Genomic DNA, 22484 nt, shown 5'->3' with positions numbered 1-22484 from the left:
CTGGTAAAAGTGCTGCTGGGGAGAACACAGGATCCTGGCTGTCCGTGTTCCATTAAGGTTTGTATTTAATTATGGTTCTTCCTTTTTCTCCAGGCATTCTCCAGCTTCCTGGACCACACACTACAATGTTTATCTGGTCACTGTTTTTTTCAGTCCTGCTGAGCACCCTCAATTCCACCTAAAGTGAATGGGAATTGCTGAAGCTCAGCACTCTCTAAATAAAGGCCCCTATTATCAATGTCACTGTTTGAGATAATAACTTGTGCCATGCATAAAGAGTGAAATCACTGTGCTTTTTTAATTCCTTCATATGAGATTTTGCTACTCTTTACTTTTCTTTACTGCTCAATGGTCCAGCTAGATAGCATGGCTTTTGAAATAGGCGATGCCTTCTCTAATTAGGCACCATTGCAGTTACTGATGGATTCAGACAATTTTGTGTTCAAAGTTAATGAATGTTGGCTTTGATCAGCCTCTGACTGTGATTGGTAGTGGTAGTTTTATTCGTGCTTTATGCAAGTCACCCAAACCTCTTGGTTATACTGAATTGAGCTAACAGACTGACGGAAAAAAAAATTACAATGCACTAAGTGGGCCATTGTTAGAATGTACCATGTGCAAGAAACCCAGGCTACCTGACTCCTAAAAGAGATGCAAGGAACATATAGGAAGCCCCAGCTGTTTCATTTGACTCTTAAGTATGTAGTCAAAGGTTGTACTGCAAAAGCTGCATATTCACTTGGGTTCAGTACAGGTGTCTTCTTCCTGCAAAAGTCACTTGGCTTCCCACCCTGGCTCTACTACCCCGTCACTGTGAGTGACGTTCTAAAAGAGGTGTCAAGCTCAAGTAATCAGGCTGCCTTTAATGATCTGTGCAGCTGTCTTCTCTTCTCTGCACAGTTTCTAGATGCAAGGTACCTATGTCTGTCCCACACCTCTCAACGCTGCTTCTCTCTGTGATGCACGCTCCCTTGCATCAGAGCTCACAGGAAGGAAACTGAACCTGTGTGACCATTGTACTTGTGCTTTCCCTGTAGGGTTTTTGATGAATTTGCATTAGGTGATTATCCCCTCATGCATGTCTCAGGAAGGCAGGTAACTCCACATTGTCAGTTTTCCATCTGTAGCATGTGGATAATTATACTTTTCTGCCTCACATGGGTGTTGTGAGCACTAATTAGTTAATGTCTTTTCAGCACTTTTATCATACAAATACTAAGCAGTTATTGCTATAATTATTATTTCTTATTATTTTGTTGTTCTTCAAATAAGGGATTTTCAGCACCCAGTTATGTCTGAGTATTTGAAAATAAAACTGCGTATACATTAAAGGATACTGTTACTGGAATGCCAGCTGGTTGCTTTAAAAGGCTGATACATGTTTCATGCTTGGCAATTCACAAAAACCACCCCAACTGGAGCAGCGTTTTCTTTAAAAGTATCTCTGAAGCAACAAGATCATACCACCAAACACAGAAATCCAGTGTCTGTAATATAATAAGGCATAACACGGTTTACATTAGTTGATTAATAGTGCATGCTTTGGGTATGCTGTGAGCACTGGAAAAAGCTCAGTTGGCTAGAGGGAATGTGGCTTTGGACATCAATGGTTGAACTACAGCCGTGTCAATTCAACAGTGTGGTATTCCTGAGTTCATGCCAAAATCACTGGGTTTCTGTAGAACTTCAGGTTCTCTCAAACCCCAGATTTAAATAAAAACTTTAAAACAAGCAAACAAACAAAAACTTAAACAAAGCTTAATGAAGAAAAGGCGAAGCCATCACATTTCCTGCGATTCAGTGTGGAAAGCACATGCCTACCAAGGGTCATCCAGGGGACGGTGAGCCCAGTCAGAATAATGCTGGTTCAGCTACGGAGTCCAGCCCCAAGATTCCCTTGGCCTTGGGATTTTCTAGGGCTAAGGAATGCCTTATGCTCTGCATGACATAATTTTAAAGCCTGGAAATCCTGGTTTTTGCACTAGGGAACTGGAGTGCAACAGTTCCATTTTTTATTTTTTTTTTTTTCTCACAGAAGGGGAATCCTGATGTGGAAAAGTTCCTTCTTGCGGATAGAGGCCACAGCTTCTGTAGCAGGCTTCCTTTTTCTGGACTGCTGCGGAAGCTTTTCCATACAGTCTGAGGACAATATAGAAGGATAATGGCATGAAAGGTTCCATTTCCCAGGTGGAAAGCATGGGCATAGCAATGAAATTCTTATTACGTACAGCCACTTGGAATTGGATGCAGAACAAAGCAGATCTCTGGCAAGCATCTGAAGGGCTGAGAGATGACAGAGCACTGTGGGGCGAAGGAGTGGAGGCTCCAGGTAGGGATGACTGGGCTAAGAACTATAGGAAGCTGCTAATCATCAGCTTGTCCATGAAGACCTGGAAAAAGGAATACAGCTCAAGCCTTAACGCATCTTTTTCTTGGAGCCTCTTAAGGATCCATGAAAGCATGGCTGTAATTGGATTAGAGTTTGTGTGGAGGCACAGAGCCCCTGTGCAGATGTCCTTGACTTGCTATCTGCTTCTCTTGTGGAGCAGCTATGAATTTTGCTGGTGAGAAGGCCATCGTGCTAGGCTGTTGCTGGAGAGTGTGCTTTCCAGCGGGACTCCTCTGTGCTGTATCACAGCTGGTTCCCTGCTCCATGACCACGCGTACAACTGAAGTGGCTAGCTCACTGCAGGCCAGACTGACAGCTCTGCATGGCATGTGGTGACACAGAGCAGGGGGACACCAAGGGCTTGGGCACAAGCGAGGTGTGGAGGTCTTTCCGTGATGTTTTGGAGAAAGGAGGGCTGGGGCAGGATTCAATGTGATAGGCTTAATGGGGCTATCAGGTTAGTCCTCTCAGCAGAAGACAACTGCTGCCCTGCTCAGTTGATGGATCATGTCAGGATTTCTCCCGTTCCCAGCCTTTCCCATGGGATTTTCCATGGGAAGGTATGATCCCCTCCATGCAATAAGCTGTCAGCCTTGTGACAGCAATATAGTACTTGGACTGGTTTGTCTGCAAGAGAGGATTTTCAAACTAAGTCTGTTTCTTACTAAGGACTGACTATGAAAACAGAAGTACCCTTTTTTTGAGGGTTATTTTGAAAATTGTCTTTTTTGTAGAGTGAGGATACTGTATATGATGTGGATAAATAATGTAGGAGAGTCTTGCAGCTCCTACGTAAACGGGCAAGGTTTTCTTGCAGTGTTGGAGCCACTGTTACAAAATTCTTAGGCTTTGGTAAATTCAGCTCTAAAAGCAATTAAAAATCTACAATTAGTATGGGAATAATTTCAAGATAAATGCCTAATTAAGTACAGAAAGGATATATATTTTTGAAGTGTGACAGCTCTCTTCTTAAGGTTGCCTGTGCTTACATACACACTGCAGTGTTTTATGGTTTGCACCTGAAGTTACTTATGCACTATGCCCAGCAGCTACATGAATATCCATTTATGTGACCTTGTAATCAGTTTATTAGTTTTTTAGTGCCTTGTTGCTGTTATTTTTATCAGCATAAACTACAAGAAGTTAATTTCAATAGAATTTCATAAACTAAATTTGAAAGAAGTAGTTGACTGAAAGTTATGAAGCAATGGATACAGTCCAGTCATTGCAGGTTTTTTCCTATCTTCAAGGAGGTCACAATGTAAACTCTAGTGTTTTGTTGGTTTGCTGTTGTTTTTTAAACTGTTAATTTTACAATTAATTTTATAATGTGGTTTTAGAAAGACAAAGTTTATAGAGAGGTAACATTTTAGTAAACCAGCAGGTATCTCTGCAGGGAAATAAATGTTACATTTTGGAGCAAACAAGTCCTTTATCTGCTTCCAAAATCCAGTCTGTTGCTTTTTGTTTTCCCCCACAACTATACTGGCTGGTCTGGTAAAAGCTATTAAATCTCTGTATAACACTTTTCATTCTTAGACTAGACTATCACAGTTCCAACAACACACCTACTACATACTGTAAAAAATTTTATTCAATTGATGTCAGAATTAAATGCTATTTTTTAAAATAAATGCATGAGTGGATTATCTGGAGAGAAATTTTTTAGTACGTACAATTGCAGCACGCAAAATTTATTAAGAGGCCATTGTCAGTACTTAATTTTGTCACTGTGACTAGGTGTTGCTTTGTTGTGGTAAATACGCATGAATAAAAAGCCAACTTCCCAATGCATTCCCAACTGATAGGCTTATGATATTGTGTGCCTGTATTGTTACATAGCAGATCATGCTATTGGAAAACAAAACAGAACTCCATTAATTAAGCATGTACTTGTATCTTTTTATAATGTTTTTACACTTCTAGGAAGGGACAAATCCCATGGTGTCATCCATGAACATAGCTGAAGTACAAGTGGCCCCCTTTTAGTTTGACCGAGAAACACTGTAATAGACTGGGTTGCTATTATAGAAAGTTTATTATTATTGGTATATAAACTAGCTGGGGGCTTAAACACAGAGCAGCTGGGTAATTTAGCTAGCTCCTGGATCCAGTTAAAAAAAAGTAATCTATGTTCTGTCCACAGCAGGGGAATGGTCATCGTTGAGAAACTACTATATATTAGATTGTACCACACCTGTGGCATGTTCACTGTTATAAGCTGTGTAGGCTGTAGAAAACATTAAATCCTCTCATTACTGCCTTACATAAGACAGACACTTCAAGCGGTTCCACATTTATCTGAGATTACCAGTTAAACTCATTAAAAAGCAACTAGGGCTTGTTCACTCAATTGGATGTTTTCAGGATTTCGGTGTGCTTCGTGATTAACAACAGTATGTCTTTGATTAGGGAGATGACATTTTTGGGAAGACCTACCCATTCTGATTTTTTGTTTGCTGGGTAAGTCTGAGGTGACAGGTACGTTGTTAGCTCTCTCATTTGTTGGTAAAGCTAAACTTGTGAAACTGGAACTCTTTTTTTTTTTCTTTTTGGTTTTGTTTTTGTTATAAATTTAAGGAAGAAATGCACCATTAACACTTCAGGTTCTAGCCAAGATGAGTCTCTGACTGCAGTTACAGGCAACTGATGGAATAAATAGTTTGGAAACCTCTTTATCATTAATGTTGCCTTTTCGTTTATACCAATTAAATGAGGGAGAGAAACTTTGACTTGTAACCAGGTAGCAGTACATTGAACTTCCTACCACCAGTGTCCTGGTTTTCTTTGGCTGTTTTTTTCCCTCTTTTCCCTTGTTTCATGCTTTTTCACATTGCTGCACACTTGTTGCTACTCACTAAATAAAACCTTACTAGTTTCTTTACACCTGTAAGTAAACTTAGCTTGGGGCATGGTTTCATAGAGATCAGTGGGACCTTATTGGTGGATTCCTCTGTCCCGACACGTAAATGCTTTTGGGATCAGAGCTGTCAGTTGTGAGCTTCCATGGACTGGGACTTTTTCCTTCTTTTGTACTAGGAAGTTATTGTTCCGTTAGCTGTGGTGCAGGGTCCCGGATCTGAATCTGGCCAATATCAGCTAAGACATTCAGGCACTACTGTAATACAAATAATAATAATGGTATTTAACATTGCTTTTTTTCATAAATCAATCAAAGAAGTCAGAGCAGCAGGCATAACTAATATTACTTACAGTCAGATAGGGCTACATCTCTTTCATAAAAAGTGTTTTTCTGCAATATTTAACCATTGTTGGCAACAATCATCAATATTAATCCTTAACAGCAACATGATAACCAAGCTAGCAGATAAAATGGCTGTTAAAAAAAGTAGGAAAAAAAGGAATAATAGGATTGTGGAATTTTAATATTCTCCAGCTATTTATTAAAAAGTGCTTATTTTGTATGTGTTTATTTCTAATAATCAACTGTAACATTACTTTGCAAAAAACTGTAATTGCTTCTTAATTTCAAATCCCAGTTCCTTTGTGCTGTATACAAAGGTAGGATATTTCTGTACTTATTGTTCACAGCACTCTGTGTAAAAAATCACGTTCATTTCAAGAAGCTGTTATGGTATTGATTCTGGTAAAGACTTCCATTAACTGACCAATCTAAATCTCATAAGTGATGTCAGGATAGTTATGCATTTGCTTGGTTCAAGTATTCAGCCATTATGTTAGAATGCAGGCAGTGTCTGAATATGGCTGTTAAATTATTTCTAAATACCGAACCAGAACAGCTTAACAGTTCTGCAGTTTGAGACTGACACAAAAATGACAATCTGCCACCTCTTTGTTTTTTAAATATTAACGTTGTATTGGGATAGTATTTTTGGAGTAAAAACCTGTGGCACGAGAGGATAAGTGACATAAACAAAGGCAGCTGGGCTGCATGAAATAATGGAACAATAAGGCCCTTACAGCCGTTCTCATCACTCCAGTATGTTAATTAGCATTCTGTTGTGGCCGCAACACTGAAAACATGTAATCTGTATTGGTGTACTGTACAGCTGTGAACACACATTCTTTTTTGTTAGTCCCTAGAGTTAGCCTTGCCATTGGCATATGTGTATGGGCCAAAAGTCAAACCATCACCACTAAAATACCACGCTATAGAGGCAAAAGAGATTTTCTTTTATTTATTTCCATCATAACCTGTGATGTAATCTGGTTACACGGCTTCTGTCTGCTGATTTTTTTACCATTTTGTGTGTGTCTCTATATGTGGGTGTGAGCGTGTGTGTATATAAGGCCAAACTAATAATCTGAAATAAGTGATTTAGGAAGATAAAATGTGCTATAAGTAAATAAAAGCTTTTTCCTCAATAGAATAGTTTAAAAAGTCCACCATGAGGAACATTAGAGCTATATTTTGTTTTTCATGGGTAAAGCTAGTTTGATATTTTTATTCATAATTTTATTTAAGAAAAATAGTTCAGAAATCATCAGTGCTTCAGTGAATTCAGCTGCATAGGCATGGAGGGCTTGCATTTTTTTATTTTGATACAAGTATTTAAAAAATCAGCGAAAGCAAAACAGAGGAAATATGATTAAGGGGTAAAAGTTTGCCTTTTATACTCCCTTTTAAAAGAATTGATAGTAAAGTTAGGATCTCAGCCCACTGTGTCCCTGTTAACCTTACTTGAGCAGGGGTTAGAGGAGACCACCTAAGGATGATTTGGTCAGATGGAATTCATTCTCCATTTGATGGGATTGTTATTTCTTTGTACTGCTCCTGTAATTTAAAAGCATGCTCACCTTTTCTAATGCACAGGTATTTACCTAGCAAAGAAGCTTACCTTTTGGATCATAAATTAGATTTAAAATTAAGAAATAAGATTTCTAGTATTTCCTCTTAAATGTACATTTATGCAGCAAATATTCACTTGTCAAACCTGTTTGCTGGTGTCCATTTATTACTTCGCTGTGATGATCTCTGTACTCACACACGTGAAAAAAAGAGGTAGGAAAATTTTTTCTTAGAAAATAACTTGCAGTGCTCTTGGGTGAATACATCCTTTATCCATACTCAGATGATAAGAGTGAAGGCTTAGCTCATATTTCTGCACTAATCTACTTCAAACCTAATCTTGAAAAATTACCCTCATTGCACAAAGAAAATACAGCATTTAAGTCACCATGCTGATCAAATTTGGTTCTGCTTTTTGACTGTGGAGGGAACAAATTGTTTGGTGATTCTGTGATGTGAACCAGTGTCCTCTAGGGAACTGAGTAAGTTTTTTGGGTTTTGTTTAACCACTTTCTTTCTTTCTCAAGTAGATTGTAACTCTTTCAATGAGACAGATACATTATTATAATATCGTTTTTGTATGCAAAGTATTGAAATGTTGGGAAAAAAAGAAAGCAGCTTAATACTTTATATTGCTATTGATAGCATGATTTTAGACTAGAGATACCAAATATTTTGATTTCATGCTTGCATTACTGGTTTTATGGAAATAAAAATCAGGAATGCTGCTTTAAAAATTAAATTTCTACAGAAGTAAAATACAGGCTGTCAAAAAGGGAATAAGAACGACAACAAAAATGTTAGTAGCTGTCTCTGAATTTGTCTTTATAGTGGTAAAAGTATATAATTAATAGAAGAATTTTAGCTCCAGATGTGGCTATACTATAATAGAGCCTTATAAATGCTACAGAAAGAAAAATTGCTTGGAACGAATGAGAACCAAATCAAGAGCACACCTGGGTTTGACAAAGATTGCATTTACTGACTGCTGTGCTATCACATTACAGAGAAAGACCAAGTCTTTGGGAGCAGCTGTAGAGAAAGGCCTGGCAAATCTGCATGCAAATAGCAGCACATTGTTAACTTAATCAGATGCCGAGGAAAAGATGTGCCAGACCATGAGGATGATCTATAAACAAGTACAGAGTCCAGAGAGATTGTGAGGGCTAGGCAGATTAAAAAGGTATACCACAAGGGCTCTGTCCTTGGGTCAGATTCTCGTCTTTTATGTTGCCTGAAGGTTACTGCCATTCGAGCTAACTTATCACAGTGTTTGTTATAGCCCATTGTAGTAAATTTGTCAAATAGTACTCGGTTTGTTCTTTGCACAGATATAAATAATTGCATATTATTTTGGGAGTTTGGTGGCTCTTTGTTCCTTGGTGGTAGAGATACGGGTATTATTTTCTGAAGGAACAGTGTGTGATTTCATAACTCCCATTAAATAATATTACTGTATAAATGTCCCAGTGTAGTGAGATAAGAAATAGTGTGATATAACGTATAAAGAGACAGATCTTCCATTAAAAGAAAATCTTTCTTATAAACTGAAGTGCCCTGACAAAAATCATCTTAAGAAAGTTAAAGACACCTGGTCTTCATATCATTTATTAATATTAACGGGAATATATGTTTAAAATCTTCTCCAAGTCTAATATCATAAAAAATAAAGAAGTAATACTATTTAATCACCCACAGCTTAATAGTGCCTTAGTTGTTTACTGCCATTGCACTAATTGCTCTGTACTAATGTGTTTTTGTGTGATTTCCAGTAGTGCTAAAAGAACTGAGATCCATAACCAATTAAATATAGTGTTTTTATGTTAAAAATATAACTGCTGTAGACTAGCAAATGAACAGTGGTATTCTTTTAAAAACAAGAGAGTTGGCAGTTGCATAGCTGCAGAGTAATAGGTATTTTTCATTGCATCTCTTCCACAGTGACATTGGAGTAATCTTTATGAATAAGCAAACTGCAGAAAGCTGAGCATTTTATATTGTATTATGGGCCAGAATCTCTCTCATGCAGTTATAAATCAGGTATAACTTTATTAAAGACAAAGGATTTACACCCACCCAGAAGAGGTAGGCTCAGGCCTTTTGTTTCTGCAAATGGCTTTTCCTTTTTCGGAAATGTAACTTTGAAAAACTGAAATACAGATTGACCTCACACAAGCACCTGAGCATACGTGTTTCAGCTGTACCTGCCACATGGCAAACCGAGTACAGGGACAGTTGTGCCAGGCAGGCAACCCAAGCTGAAGCAAGCGGTTCAGGTCCCTGGCTGTATCGTAGGGAGCAGGACAGAAACGATGCTCAGAGACTTGTAGGAGGGGAAGCAACACCGTTTATATACTGTAGCGTACCCTGCCAGAGGGTTAATTGAGTAACATTGTTGTTGGCTCCAGAAGGAGCTCGCTGCCTGAGACAGGGCACTGCAGTGGAGACTGCAAGGGTGAGCGAGGTGAGGGGAAATTGGACATAATAGCATTAATAATAATAATTAAAGACTAAGAGTAACAAAAGAACACATAACTAATACACCAGTCTCTTGCTTTTTATTACAAAATTAATATTCATATGAATGCTATCAGAGCTATTCAGTATTAAACTAGTAAGACAAAAGCCACATGTTGTACTATATTATACAGTATATTACAAGATGTTTGTTTCTGTAGATTTTGACCAGCTGAAAACAAACTAACAGCACTACCAAACAGTCTGTTTCCAGGTCTCCAGCACAAGGCCCTCAGCCAGCATGGGATCCCCAGACCCACAGAGTAGGAACGCTCTTCACTTTATATGGGGGGAGGTAATAAGATCAATTAGATCCTCATCCATTGAACTGTAGACAGCTGTTGGTGCATAATAATCATCATTAGAGATGGGTGAATGTGGGATACTTGATTTGCCAGACTACCCGCAGGTATTCTAAAAATGCCAGACTTAACTCTTGAGTATTTTGAGTACTTAAGGCCAACATTTTCTCTGAAGTCTCTCCTGGGACTATTGATCATAAAAGAAGAAAAAGGTACATCTGAGAGCAAGGAGAGCTAGAAGGCTGCCAGGCTGTTTTTCGGGGCTGGAGACAGTTGAGCAGATAAACCCTGCCAGCTGCTATCTAAGCACCACCCTCTTCAGGGCCACATGGAGCTTGTGAGCAACTAACCCCAGCCGCCACCCGGATTTCAGACCTCAGCGGCTATGCTCACTAGCCAGCTTCTTGTTCTGTCTTCACAGTAGTGTCATGGTAAGAACTGTACCTTTTTCAGGTTTGGGTGGACTCTCCTTCCGTCCATCCCATAGTTCAAATGGTACCTGTTAACAAGGATCACCTCCATTCTGGTTGTATACCAATACAACCACTTTGTGTGTTAATGAAGTTAATCTGATTTTGACGTTGCTTTTTGGCAGATGGGTAGTGTAACCTTATCGGTATTTCTGTTTGAGCCTTTAAACACCAATAGGCTTTGTAAGCGCCAGTAGCATGTCCTGAATTTGCAGTCACTGTGTTGTGATCTGCATTGTTCGTGGTTATTCATTTCCGATTTTTCTTTGAAGCCTAAATAAATGCTTGTAGCTTTTGATACCTGTATGTTTAAAATGTTTTAAAACCCCTTTAACTGGTGCTGATATTCCTATACGTCCTTGCAGCTCTGTATGTTCTGCACTTTTAACCTTTATAATAATTCTTGTAATTAAGAGTTCTTTTATGAGGCAGTGGGTGCTGCCATTCCAGTAGAGTCAATATGGTATATGTTACTGCTGTTTAGTTTTGATTTGGTAGTGTGAGTAAAGGATCCACTTACTTCGGTGGGCTTCCTTATTCCTTTATACACCTTAAAACAGGTGTGAGTTTCCAGTGTCAAATGATGGTATCTCCATGGTTAAGCCATGTTAGTATTTATGAGTGTTTAAGAAAAACAGCTCAGAATTCATGGAATGGTAGGAATTACAGTGAAAGCAAATACGTGTAAGAGAGAAAATGTGTGTGAGATGAGACCTTCTGAATCCTAATGTGACTTTTTGACAGTGCTTCTGGCATATTCTTATGTCCTTTACTGCTGTTTTCCAAAAACTAGGTCTAAACCCATTCCTGATGTCAGTGGGTGTATACATGAGCAACAGAGTTGGCCCTGATTTGGAAAGTAATACTTAGATACCCTGCAAGTTGCTGTGAGGATTAATTTATTAATGTTTGTACAACACTGAACATATAAAGCGCTGTATAAGTGTTCAGCAGTATTAAGTCCCCATGCATCACTTACGTATCCTCAATATCAGGACTGTTGCGGTTTAACCCCAGCTGGCAGTAAAGTACTACGTAGCTGCTCGTTCACTCCCACCCCCCATCCGCATCCCACCTGGCAGAATCAGGAAAAAGGTTAAACCTGTGAGTCATGATAAGAACAGTTTAATAAATGAAATAAAGTAAAATATAATAATAGTAGTAGTAATGAAAAGAGAGGTAACAAAGGAAGAAGAATAAAACTTAAGAACAAGTGATGCACAATACAATTGCTCACCAGCCACTGACCACTGCTCAGCCAGTCCCCAGGCAGTGATCTGCCCCTCCTAACCAACTGCCCCCAGTTTATATCCTGGGCATGATGTTCTGTGGTATGGAATATCCCTAGTTCAGGTCAGCTGTCCTGGCTCTGCTCCCTCCCAGCTTCTCGTGCATCTCCTCACTGGCAGAGCATGAGAGACTGAAGAGCCCTTGGCTTAGGGTAAGCGCTACTTAGCAACAACTATACCATCAGTGTGTTATCAGAGTTACTCTCATATTAAATCCAGAACATAGTACTATACCAACAATTAACTCTATTCCAGCCAAAACCAGGACAACATGAGCAACAGGTTTGGCCCTGATTTGGAAAATAATAATTAGGTACCCTGCAAGTTGCTGTAAGGATTAATTTGTTAATGATTGTACAACACGGAACATATAAAATGCTTTATAAGTGTTTAGTACTATTAAGTCCCTATGCATCACTTATGTATCCTCAATATCAGTAGAGACTGTGGTTTTTGCTCTTATGGACTAGTAGAGCTTAGAAAGGAAGAAAAGGAAACATTATGGTTCCAGCAACTGCTGAAATAAAGCAACTGGCAAAATGTGCTCTATTCTACATGCACACAGATAATATTTGGGTAGATGGTCACACAATACCACTGTGCAAATATTTATCTGTTTGCAAAGAGAATCTCAGCCTTTATTGCCCAATGCTGCAAACCATTATTCTTTTAAACACCATTGGATTTATCATATGCATAAAGACTATTTTTAAGACTAAAGGTCTGTGGAAAAAGAATCTAACATATCTCCTTAGATTAAATTGACTGTACTGGTTTTATGGCCTAGCACGTTTTTGGTAGATCAACTAGTTGATTGCACTTGAAGATTCATCTGCATAGTGGTCTTTCCTTAGATTTGCTTTCATGATGTGTGCAGGAGCAAATTAAGCTTGTGCACTTAAAATACTGAATATCTGAGATGTTGGCTAGAGAGAAGGTAATAGGAATCTCTTAGTTCTCTTTGATGGTTGCACTGTCATCATCAGTTTGGTTATAGCAGCTGCTCCCTTTTTGCTGGTCCGTTTTATTTCCAGTTCTTGAATATTTTCTCATTCAGAGGAAGTAAAGACAGCCATCTTCTTGAAAGCTGGTAAAATGGGATAAATGAAAGTGATGAAAGAAGACATCAAGCCAGACGTTCTCTCTGTCTGGCATGGCCGAACTAGGGTTCAGATGCTACTTTAGAGATTTCACCATACTTTTGATTAGAGATACATCAGTGATGAAGTATCATGAGATGGAGTATCAGAATCATTTGGGGAAGAGTCAGCGATGCAAATGTGTTTTGGGCTGTGACATTTCGATGCATTCAATGATCAGAAGACTTTTTCCCTCCGTGATTGTGGATCGTCCAGGCTTGGTAGTGGAAGGCAGTGTGGAAGCCCCATGAGTGAAGCAGCCACGTTCCTGGTACTGCCTGATAGGGACTTTGTGCGTGGTGTGAGCAGGGCATGGCCGAACCCTGACCTCAGCTCTGGACAAGTATGTGAAGTTTCTTTCTACTTTTGATTTTTAACTAAGGCCTAGTTCTTAAAAGTAATTATATGTCTTTTGTGGAAATGAAAAGAGAAAAATCTACATGAGAGGGTCAGCAGGGGAACGTGAGAGCTTTACGTCCACCTGTCTTCTCTCCAGTGCTGTTGTCTTCCAAATAGAATTTACTTTCCTTCATTTTTTTTTTTTTATTCTTTCTTCTCATTGGATGCCTAGCTGTGACAGTGAATGAATGTATCTGACAGGTGGCTCAGCGCTAGGCCCCAATATCACTTGACAGTTATGCCTTGTAAGATGTAAAAGAACATTGTATAGGAAGAGCAGTGACATACGGTCAGCTCAAACAGTGCCATGTTTCTCCTCCCCTCCCTGTCCCAAGAGTTATAACATCATGTTTTGGTCACAACAGTCAGCAATTAGTATGGACTAAGCATCACTATGGTTATAACTGGTTACAGGTTACAGTTACAAAGGTTACCACTGTGAGGAAAATTAATTGGCAATATTTTCTTAATGTTTTTGCCGACTACAAGAATTGAAAGAACAGAAGTTCTTTTATGCCCTTTTCCCATCACTCCAGCTCTTCTCAGATAATTCCAGCCATTTGGCTCTCCAACTCAGAAGCATTTTAAATTAAACTAAATGGGGAGGTGATCATCACCAAGTAATTATAATTATAATCGGAAGCAAAGCTTGAAATGCAGTCTCCCAAGGTGATGCAGTTATTCCTGGGTGTCAAAGCGAATCTCCCTCTTCTCCATGCCCACTGTCTCCAGACATGGAGGGCAGCTGGAATCTGACCCTAAAGTACAGTAGTGTATTGTAGTCTGCTGGTATCAGAAATGGAGCAGGATGGAAGCATTGGGTTCTCCCCGTGTCTAGACCAATTAACTCCACATGTGTCCTGATACCATCCGTTGTTATTGAAGCTGGCGTTTTTGTGGTCCATAATGTCTGTTTTTCTGATGGGCAAAAAGGACCCGTCTTTTGGCTGAGTTAAGTTTCTCTCAGGTGGCATTCCAGTTTTTGAACATAACTTATTTTAAAGTGAAGTAGCAGTCATAAAATAAAAGACTGAAAAGCACAGCACATGTTAAGTTAGAGCTTCAAACAGTACTGCTGTCCTGAACAAAGAATCTGGAGTTTTGTCTTTAATTCATCTGCCGGTACAAAGATTGCATGGATGTGAAGTGTTCCATTGTACATCGATACTCTCCATCACAGTCCTCTGCGGCAAAAGAGGCTGAAGCCTTTTTTAGCAGTAATGACCATATAAATACAGCATTGAGATATACGATGTTTATAATCCTGATAGTCTATTGTGCAGCCTCCTTGTATTTTTTTGTAAGTAGCCTCTGTCAAGCACAACTACTACATACACCTGCTTGCTTTTTTTTTTTTTTAAATACCGTGATTAATACTATGGGGATGCAGCTGTAGAAAGCAAGCGTGTTGTACAGGATTTCCAAACTTCTGCTGCTTCAGAATCGTTTAGCAAATGTCACAGAACCATAGCCTGTTGCAAACATACAGAATTGTATTAATGACTTTATTATTTTTTCCAACTATTTTGTTGCCGAATGTGTTTCTGTTAGCAAAACCACCTCTGAACAGTATCATATTGCTTCCTGTGTTGATCTGGAGCTTGTAAGAGGCTTGATGATTACCACTCATCTTGTGAATGATTTGGTCTATTTTGGGTACTCGTTTGACTGTCTTCACTGTTCCTGAAGTTTCACCCAGGTTGCACCAAGTAAGGTCTCTTAAAGATGCTGCTGACACAACTTTTTCATCTAGGCTTTCTTCCTACATGCAGAATAGATTTCTTTGCAGCACTCTGGTCAAAAGAAAGCTGCTATCTGACCATGGCCATTTCTATACTGCAGCACACTAAGTCAAATTCTGTGCTCTCAGCAATCCCTGTAGTCCAAAGCAATAGACATTTTTTTTTTCCATAGCTGTGACATAGATTGAATTCCCATCCATTACCTTCACAAAAAACAATGGCTCATTTTTCAAAGTACTGATTGGCAAAAATGTCATGGATGACTGTTTTGTATTATGATTATTCCTGTAGATGGGTTATTTGCTGTGCTCTTCAAGTACTCCCCAGGCTTTGACTCCTGATGTTGTCCAGGCAGTTGAGCTGGTATACCATAGCCTGTTTAACTAGTCTCATGGGAAACTGTTTGCCTGCTCACTCACCTAAATTGGTGTTAGTGTAGTGTGTGGAGTGGAAAGACTTCCTTCAGTTCAGGCAGTATGTTCTAGACCAGGGATTTTACTTTTTTGTTTGGTTTTGGTTTTTTTTTTTTTTTTTTTTTTTTTTTACATGTTTTCCCTATCTAGAAGCTGCTGGTGCTGGATGACTGCTGGCAGTCTGCTGGACAACTTTAGAAAGCCATAGCCTGGCTGAATAGATCGTGTCACAACTCTAAACATTAGAGGTAGAATTGCATCCGGTGTCTGTTGTTGGCTCTTGTTCTGTCAAGGCTAGAAAAATGCTAACTGATTTGATAAGCAGTTAAAACATCCTCTAAAACAGGAGCATGAAATAGGCTGGATTTGTACTCGGTGAGAGCTCTGTAACGGCAGAAGTGTGCATGATCAGATATTCCTGACCTCCACCAATGGGCTATTGGCCCTTCTGCTATTCCGAGTTTTCGCTGTCATCAGCTGTGCTGCCAGGGTCTGTTCTAGCCAACTCTTCTAAGCCATGGCCAGCTTGCTGGGAGCAGAGACCACTGGGCTCCTCAGTGCAGATTTCAAGCAGAATGGCAACTGGCACAAAGCTCTTGCTTTGGCACCCTTCAGTCATCCAGGTTCTGTTCTTTATCCCTCTCTTCCCAGTTTTTCTCTTGCCTTGCCAAAGAAATGTGGCACTAGCAGAATCTTCTTTTCTGGGCAATTATTTTAGGTACTCTTTGCCAGAAGACCCAGAATTAGGGTTTTTCCTCAAATTAGTTCCAGGAAAGAATATGAGGAAAGGGAGACAAGAGGATGGATTTGTCAGCTTTTGTATTGGCACTCTTAGGGCCATGTTTGCTGGCTCGTTTTGTCTACCTTGTGAAACTTCAGGGCAGTCCAACAAAGAATTAGTTTCTCTTGGGACTGCAATCCCTGTTGTATCAACCCAAATGGCTTGCTTCTCTCTGGAGAAGCCAAAAAATACTAGCTGTAGCTGCTTGCAACAGGTTTCTCCAAAAGCAAACTGGACATGAAGATGGACTTTGGGCATACCTCTCTTTTTCTGACAGTTCTTTCAGTGAACAAAGGAAATCGAGAGCTTTTTGCTTTTGGAATAGTTCCCTGTTTAACTATGGTGAAAAATTGAACCTGAGATCCTTGCACAGCTCCCTCAGAGTGATCTCCCAGAATTGATGATTTTCTTGCCTGTGAAGTTTGTTCCCCCCTAAACCTTACTTCAAAGCTTGAAGCAGAAGTCATGAATTTTTGCAGTTTCTTTGGAAGGCCAGAATTTGTAGTTAAAACATACATTTAGCATGCTAAATGCATGGTCAGCAACAGAAATAAAAATGTACCTCCTTCCTATCTTTGAACTGCCTTAAAGGAAGTGATGAATTCTCCATTTTTCTCCTTCTCAGTTTTGGTAGGAAAATCTGAGCACTTAGTTTCCCTGGCTCTAGCTGTGAATAAGCACTACAGGTTCTCCCAGAAGACTGTGGAGCCCTGGCTCTCAGCTCCCCAGTTTGACCCTGCAGTAGCTGCTTGCATTCTCCCCTGCTGAAAGTGAGCACAATCCTATTAAATATTCTCCACAAGAAGAGGGGGATGGGGGGGTGTCCCTTTAAAAGCACTGGGTTAGTAGCGGCACAATTAGACTTTACTGTCTGTAGTTCCTACTATACCTCTGAAGCACTTGTATGGAATGGATGCTTCAAATTAAGTATGACCTGGTTGTCCAATCCCAATTACCTAAAGAATCCCTCAATTTGCTTAACAATTCCCTCACAGCTATTATGGCTCTGACTGATTGTCCCCAGGACTCTCTTAGGCTTACAGCTAATGTAATTGATTCTTCAGTAGTAGCCTGAAGGGCCATTTGGTTTCAGCCATGGTCGGGAGATTTTTTTTCCCCCCCTAAGTTAAGAGAAGGGTTATTTTTTATAGTCGCTCTGGTTTTGGAGGGTGAGGGTGGAGGGAATCATCTGGACACAGCTTGGAACAACAGTTGCTGCCAGATGGGGAAGTATTTGCTCTGGGCTCTCAGTGAAATTGGCTTTGGATGGAAGGTCTATGTAGACTTCAAACCCGAACTTAGGTGGGTATTTCTGAAAAAGAACTGTAGTGAAGGCTTCATTCTGACATTTTCCTCTCTTTCTTCCTCTTAGTCAAAATGGAAAGAATGTTTGGGATTTTTTCAGTACCCGAATGAACATCAGTCATGATAGATACACCATTTCAGTTGTGACAAAACTATCAATCTTCAAATGGTCTCATTCAGAAGGAGTATGTACAAGGGATATTAGCTTATGTAAGAGGTCTTAGACTCTGTAAAGTGGATTGTCCTTTCATCAGCAAGGACTAGATCGTAAAATTCCGTAGACTGTGTTAGCAAATCTGCATCAGCTAGGGTACTCACCCCATCTCGTGTTACTGTGTTGGAATCCTATATTTTAAGTTGTGTTGTAGCTTTTTTTGGACACTTTTACTTTTTGCTGGGGAAAACTAGATGGCGGCAAACACAAAATGCCATCAAAATAATTTTCACAACCCTCACACTTTTTTTTCCCCGCCAAGTCCCAGAAAACCATAGCTGGAACACCCAGTGGAAGTAGCAGGAGATCAGTTTAAAACAGATAAAAGGAAATAGTTCCTCACACAGTGAGTAGTGAACTTCTGGAACTTGCTGCCAAGGGAATTCGTAGAGGCAGACAGCATCAGCAGGCTCAGAGAGGGATTAGACAGATTCATGGAAAACAGTTCAATAAACAGATAATAATAAACAGGTCAATAAACAGCTAAAAAAAATGCCATCACTTTGAGTCATGAAGGGCACTAACTTCCTACATATCTAGAACCTTAGAATTAAGGTATTTAGATACTACCTTGTTGAGAATGATAGAGATGCTCAGATTTTCTTTCTCAAAGGCATAACTGGTATTTCTCAGCTTCTTAGTTCCTGCTGGCTAGGCTGATGAAAAAGTGGCCATGGGTTTGCATCAATGAAGTAGACTAGCACCTCCTCCTTCTTTCATATCTTTCATTTCCTATGGAAAGAGGGATGCACTTTATCTGGGAAAGAGGAGAGAACAGCTATTTGACTGGTGAAGTATGAGAAGGAGGGAAGAAGAGAAAGGGAACCGGAGGCTGTCTAAACACAGCTGTCAAAATGAAAGCTTACCGTGAGTTGGTTTTCTACCTGAAATCCATAAGGAAGGAAATTACTCCATTAATGGAGGTTCTTAAAGGAATGGTTCACTAAAAATGTTACTGAGTTTGGATCTTTACAGCTCTGATAGTCTGTGAGAATGCTAGATTCTCAAAAACCTCTTCAAGTCCAGAACTGTACCTAAAGTGTACCTCTTACCAAGGCAGACTAGGACCTTACTGGGCAACGAAGGACCCCACTGCAGTAGTAGAGTTCAGACATGAGAGTCTCCCTCTCCATTCCCCCACCCGCCCCACCCCAAAAACCCAAAAAGAATGCTGGGCAGAGTGTATGGTGTCTATATTGCTTAATGCATTCTAAAAAGATGATGTCAACGTTAATTACTAAAATGCTGTACTTGCCAACAGAATAATGCACAATATTCCCCACCTTGCTTCCATGTGCAGCCCATTAATTAATGTCTTTACAAAATGAACCTTCTAAGTAACAATTTAGACTTGTTTCTTGTAAAGTATGATTTTGAATAAAGTGCTTATGGCAAAGCAGCGGAAATGCCATCTGCCCTTTGGTAAAACACTCAGTATAGTTTGGATTACAGAACAATTTATCCTGCACAAGGTAAGGGAATACTGTCTAGAAGTTAGGTTATCTGTGCTTCTCACAGAAAAGGCATAGAGATCTTGAGAGGATTTCATTCTCTTTAAAGATGAGTGTCTAATTTAGGTAGATGGGATGCTGGAGTAGCTGCGAATAAGTGAGATAGATCCTGCCCTAAAAAAAGACCAGAATAAAACCAGAATGTGCAAGTCATATCATGTGCCAGATCATATCATAGTCTGGCAGAGAAATGGCTCCAGCCAATATTAGCAGTATTTGTTTAAAAGTTACATTTTCCTCATCCATTGTTCTGTACCCGCAAAATGACTCTGCGTCTGCTCGAGATTTCAAGAGTATTGAACAAACTTGTCTATTTCCTGACTGAAAATTTACTTTGATTCCCTCTTTAGCTAGTGAAAATTATTGCAGCTAATGGTTTATAACGTACCAATGACCACTGATGCTATGCCTTATAGAAACATTAAATATGATAGAAAAAACCCTAACATTTCTGGTTAGTGACATCTCTCACAAGTAGTGCTGATGTTTTGCAGTCTTAATTTAAGAAGGTATTTTAGTCTGTGCTGAAGTTTAGGCAAATTTGTAAATTTCATGCAAAGCTGCAGAGTAGAGGTCAGTGAGTATCCAGTAGCAATATTAATGTGGACATTGTGCATTCTGCTTTGTTATTCCAAAAAAAATTCATCATAAATGCTTCTTAAACTACTTTCCTTCCTGTGTTGGAAGTCTTCTAATTGAACTGATACCTCTTGACCTGGAAAGAGCCCTTTAGATGTATGTCCCTAAGGTGTATGGTCCCCAAGAGGGAAAATGTTATTCAGGATATATAGGAACTGTCAACTGATTGCCATGGAAGATCCTACACAATAAATAGAAGGCCCAGTGATAATGTTGAAAGTGGATGATAAATAGGAATTGTTATGGGAACTTTTTGAGGAAAAGTGTGTACTTATTTGTGATTGTGATCATTGTTCTTTTTATAAGTTCTTTTTATAAACATTTTTGCTGAGGTGGTTGGTTGTGTTCTGGATCTAAGCTCTCTATATAATTTTACTTCGTTTAAGGAATGTGCAGACTTGACTGCAGACAGAGTAATAAAATAAATGTAGTTTATGTTTTTTGCAGATATGTTACTCCTCATTCTTACATGGTTTGTGATTTGAGTAGACGTGGCTGAAAATGAACAAAAATATTTAACATGTTTAGTATGTCAAGGCTGGAAGACTTTACATTAGCCATACCAGTTTTGCACCGGTATGTGTTTTGTAACCAGTGCACTGTCTCTGCAGAGAAAAACACTATGTTGAGTGTGTCCCCTCTACCGTGTGCACAGTGCATGGTATTTGTTCGCTGCTCCTGTTTGATGAGATGCATGCTTACCTACAACAGAAAGCAGATTCATCAGTCTGAACCCAATTTTAGCTTGCTGTATATAGCAAATCAAAGATAAATATTTTTCAATATTAGTTTTAGTCTTCAAAGAAATTAGGAAAATGATTATGGTTAGGAATAATTCCTGTTGTTTTGTTACTGTTTTTTTCTCTGTCTTCTGTCACTGTGCCCTCTAATCAGCTCCTTTTTATTGTGCTGATGTATCCCAAAATGCATTGAGTTGGTGGTGGCAGTTCCAGCAGTGGAAGAACATTCCACCATCAGTAAAATAACGCATGAAGAACTGGAAACTCCTGGGGTTATTTTTTTTCCATTTGAATTTTTATTTTTCTTTTCATTCATGAAATCTTATAGAGCCAGTCAGTATCATGTAAGGTAGGACTCTGCATTCTCCCTGTATTCTAACTTCATGCTCCATTGCTACTCAGTAGTACCACAGAGAAACTTTTCTGACTGGGAAAAAGGCGGCTGAAAAACTTGCCAATCTGTTAAGAGTAAGAAAGAGAAACTACAACAGTGTGTTGCTGTAGTTAAACAATGTATGGCTTAGAGTGAAATTACATGCGGGTGAATTCTTTCTTTAAAATGTTTGGTAGGTCATACATTACAGCACAAGGTTGTTTGCTTTTGGTTCAGATTGTTTTCAGTTATCGAAAGTAATTTTGCGGGGGAAGAAAGGTGTAACTATAAATAGCCACCTTGATTTTTGTATTCTGTGTTAAAGACTGCAATGAGAGATAAAGGGTAAGGGTAAATTTAATCTTTTCCTATATATATGGTTGTCATTTGCATCAATAAGTTCCACATATCTATGGATTCAAGGTGTACCCCGAGATGCATATATGGCTATTAAAGTTTGTCACTGATTCAGCATGGGTTTGGACCAAAATTCATGAAGGTTATGGGAAAGACTGTCACCAAATTGGTTTTGGGTTAAGTCCGTCACATGTATTTTTAGAATTTGTGTGTCCCACTGTTTTAAAGTCTGGCATCTCTGCATATTGTGCAGTTTGGTGGCTTTTTATTATTTTTATTATTTATTTTTGCCAGCCCATATCCTGTTGCATGTTTGGTGGGACTTCTGTAGCAAACTTGCCACAGGGAAAAGTCTTGTAGCTTTCCAGGAAAAATTTAACAAAGGTATTTTAATGAAAATCTGGCAAAACAAATTGCAGTTTGAAATATCTGATTTTCTGAACCCTGGCAAAAGACCACAGAACCTAGCAATAAATACAGATCCCACACCCAGATTACCAATTGTCAGCTGCTGTATCTGTCTCTGTAGTAGTTCCTGCCTCACAGCATGCAAGAAGCAATGTATTAGTTTAGCCCTAATGAAACCAGTGAAATATGTCTTTCACTGAAAGCTGTACTAAGTTTACATCACATTTGCCAAAAGCATGTACACTAAAAATTACTGTGAATCAGTTAACTTGTGCTAACATGTTACTCTGTGATAAGTTGTTGCGAACCAATTTTCTGATCTTCTGTATCTGTGAATGTTATGCTGAATTTAGCTTGACTTTAGATGGTTATATTTGAGATGAGGGAATTCAGTCTCTTGCTGTTTGTTATTAGCTATAGGACCTTGAACGAGATCAGAGCGCTGTTGGGCTAGTCGCAGTGCAGCTAGGGGCTTGGGGTGTTATTTCAGTAACTTCATCATTCTGATTTAAAGAACTGAGTTAAAATTAAGGAAAAAAAAAAAAGTTTGACTGCAGTGCTGGTAAGGAAATTATGGTAAGCTGGATTTTAGAGATGAAGAGGAGGAATACAGATAGTCTTACAGGACGAAATTTCCAGTGGACAAAGCCGGTCCAGATCCCTAAATCATTGCATTTTCTCTCAAGAGAAGTTGTCTTTTCAAGGGGGATTTCACGATACCAGCT

General features: G+C 39.2%; 1 protein-coding gene across 11 annotated transcripts in view; it reads left to right on the top strand.

Annotated features, from left to right (window-relative positions):
* The window catches only part of ZNF536 (zinc finger protein 536), a 354573-nt gene that overhangs the window by 122694 nt on the left and 209395 nt on the right, over positions 1–22484 (top strand). Inside the window, exon 5 of one of the 11 annotated variants that reach the window (XM_080410809.1) lies at positions 1–7642. This exon is cut by the window's left edge and continues 9128 nt beyond it. The exons of the other annotated variants lie outside the window; for them this stretch is intronic. The gene's annotated coding sequence lies outside the window, so the exon portion shown is untranslated. The remainder of the gene's footprint in view (positions 7643–22484) is intronic. 11 annotated transcript variants of the gene reach the window in all.

The sequence above is a fragment of the Falco punctatus genome (assembly GCF_963210335.1).
Source record: "Falco punctatus genome assembly, chromosome: 14".
In the NCBI taxonomy this organism is placed as follows: Eukaryota; Metazoa; Chordata; class Aves; order Falconiformes; family Falconidae; genus Falco; species Falco punctatus.
The sequence above is the reverse complement of the archived record's forward strand: the minus strand, read 5'-3'. Positions and strand labels throughout refer to the sequence as shown.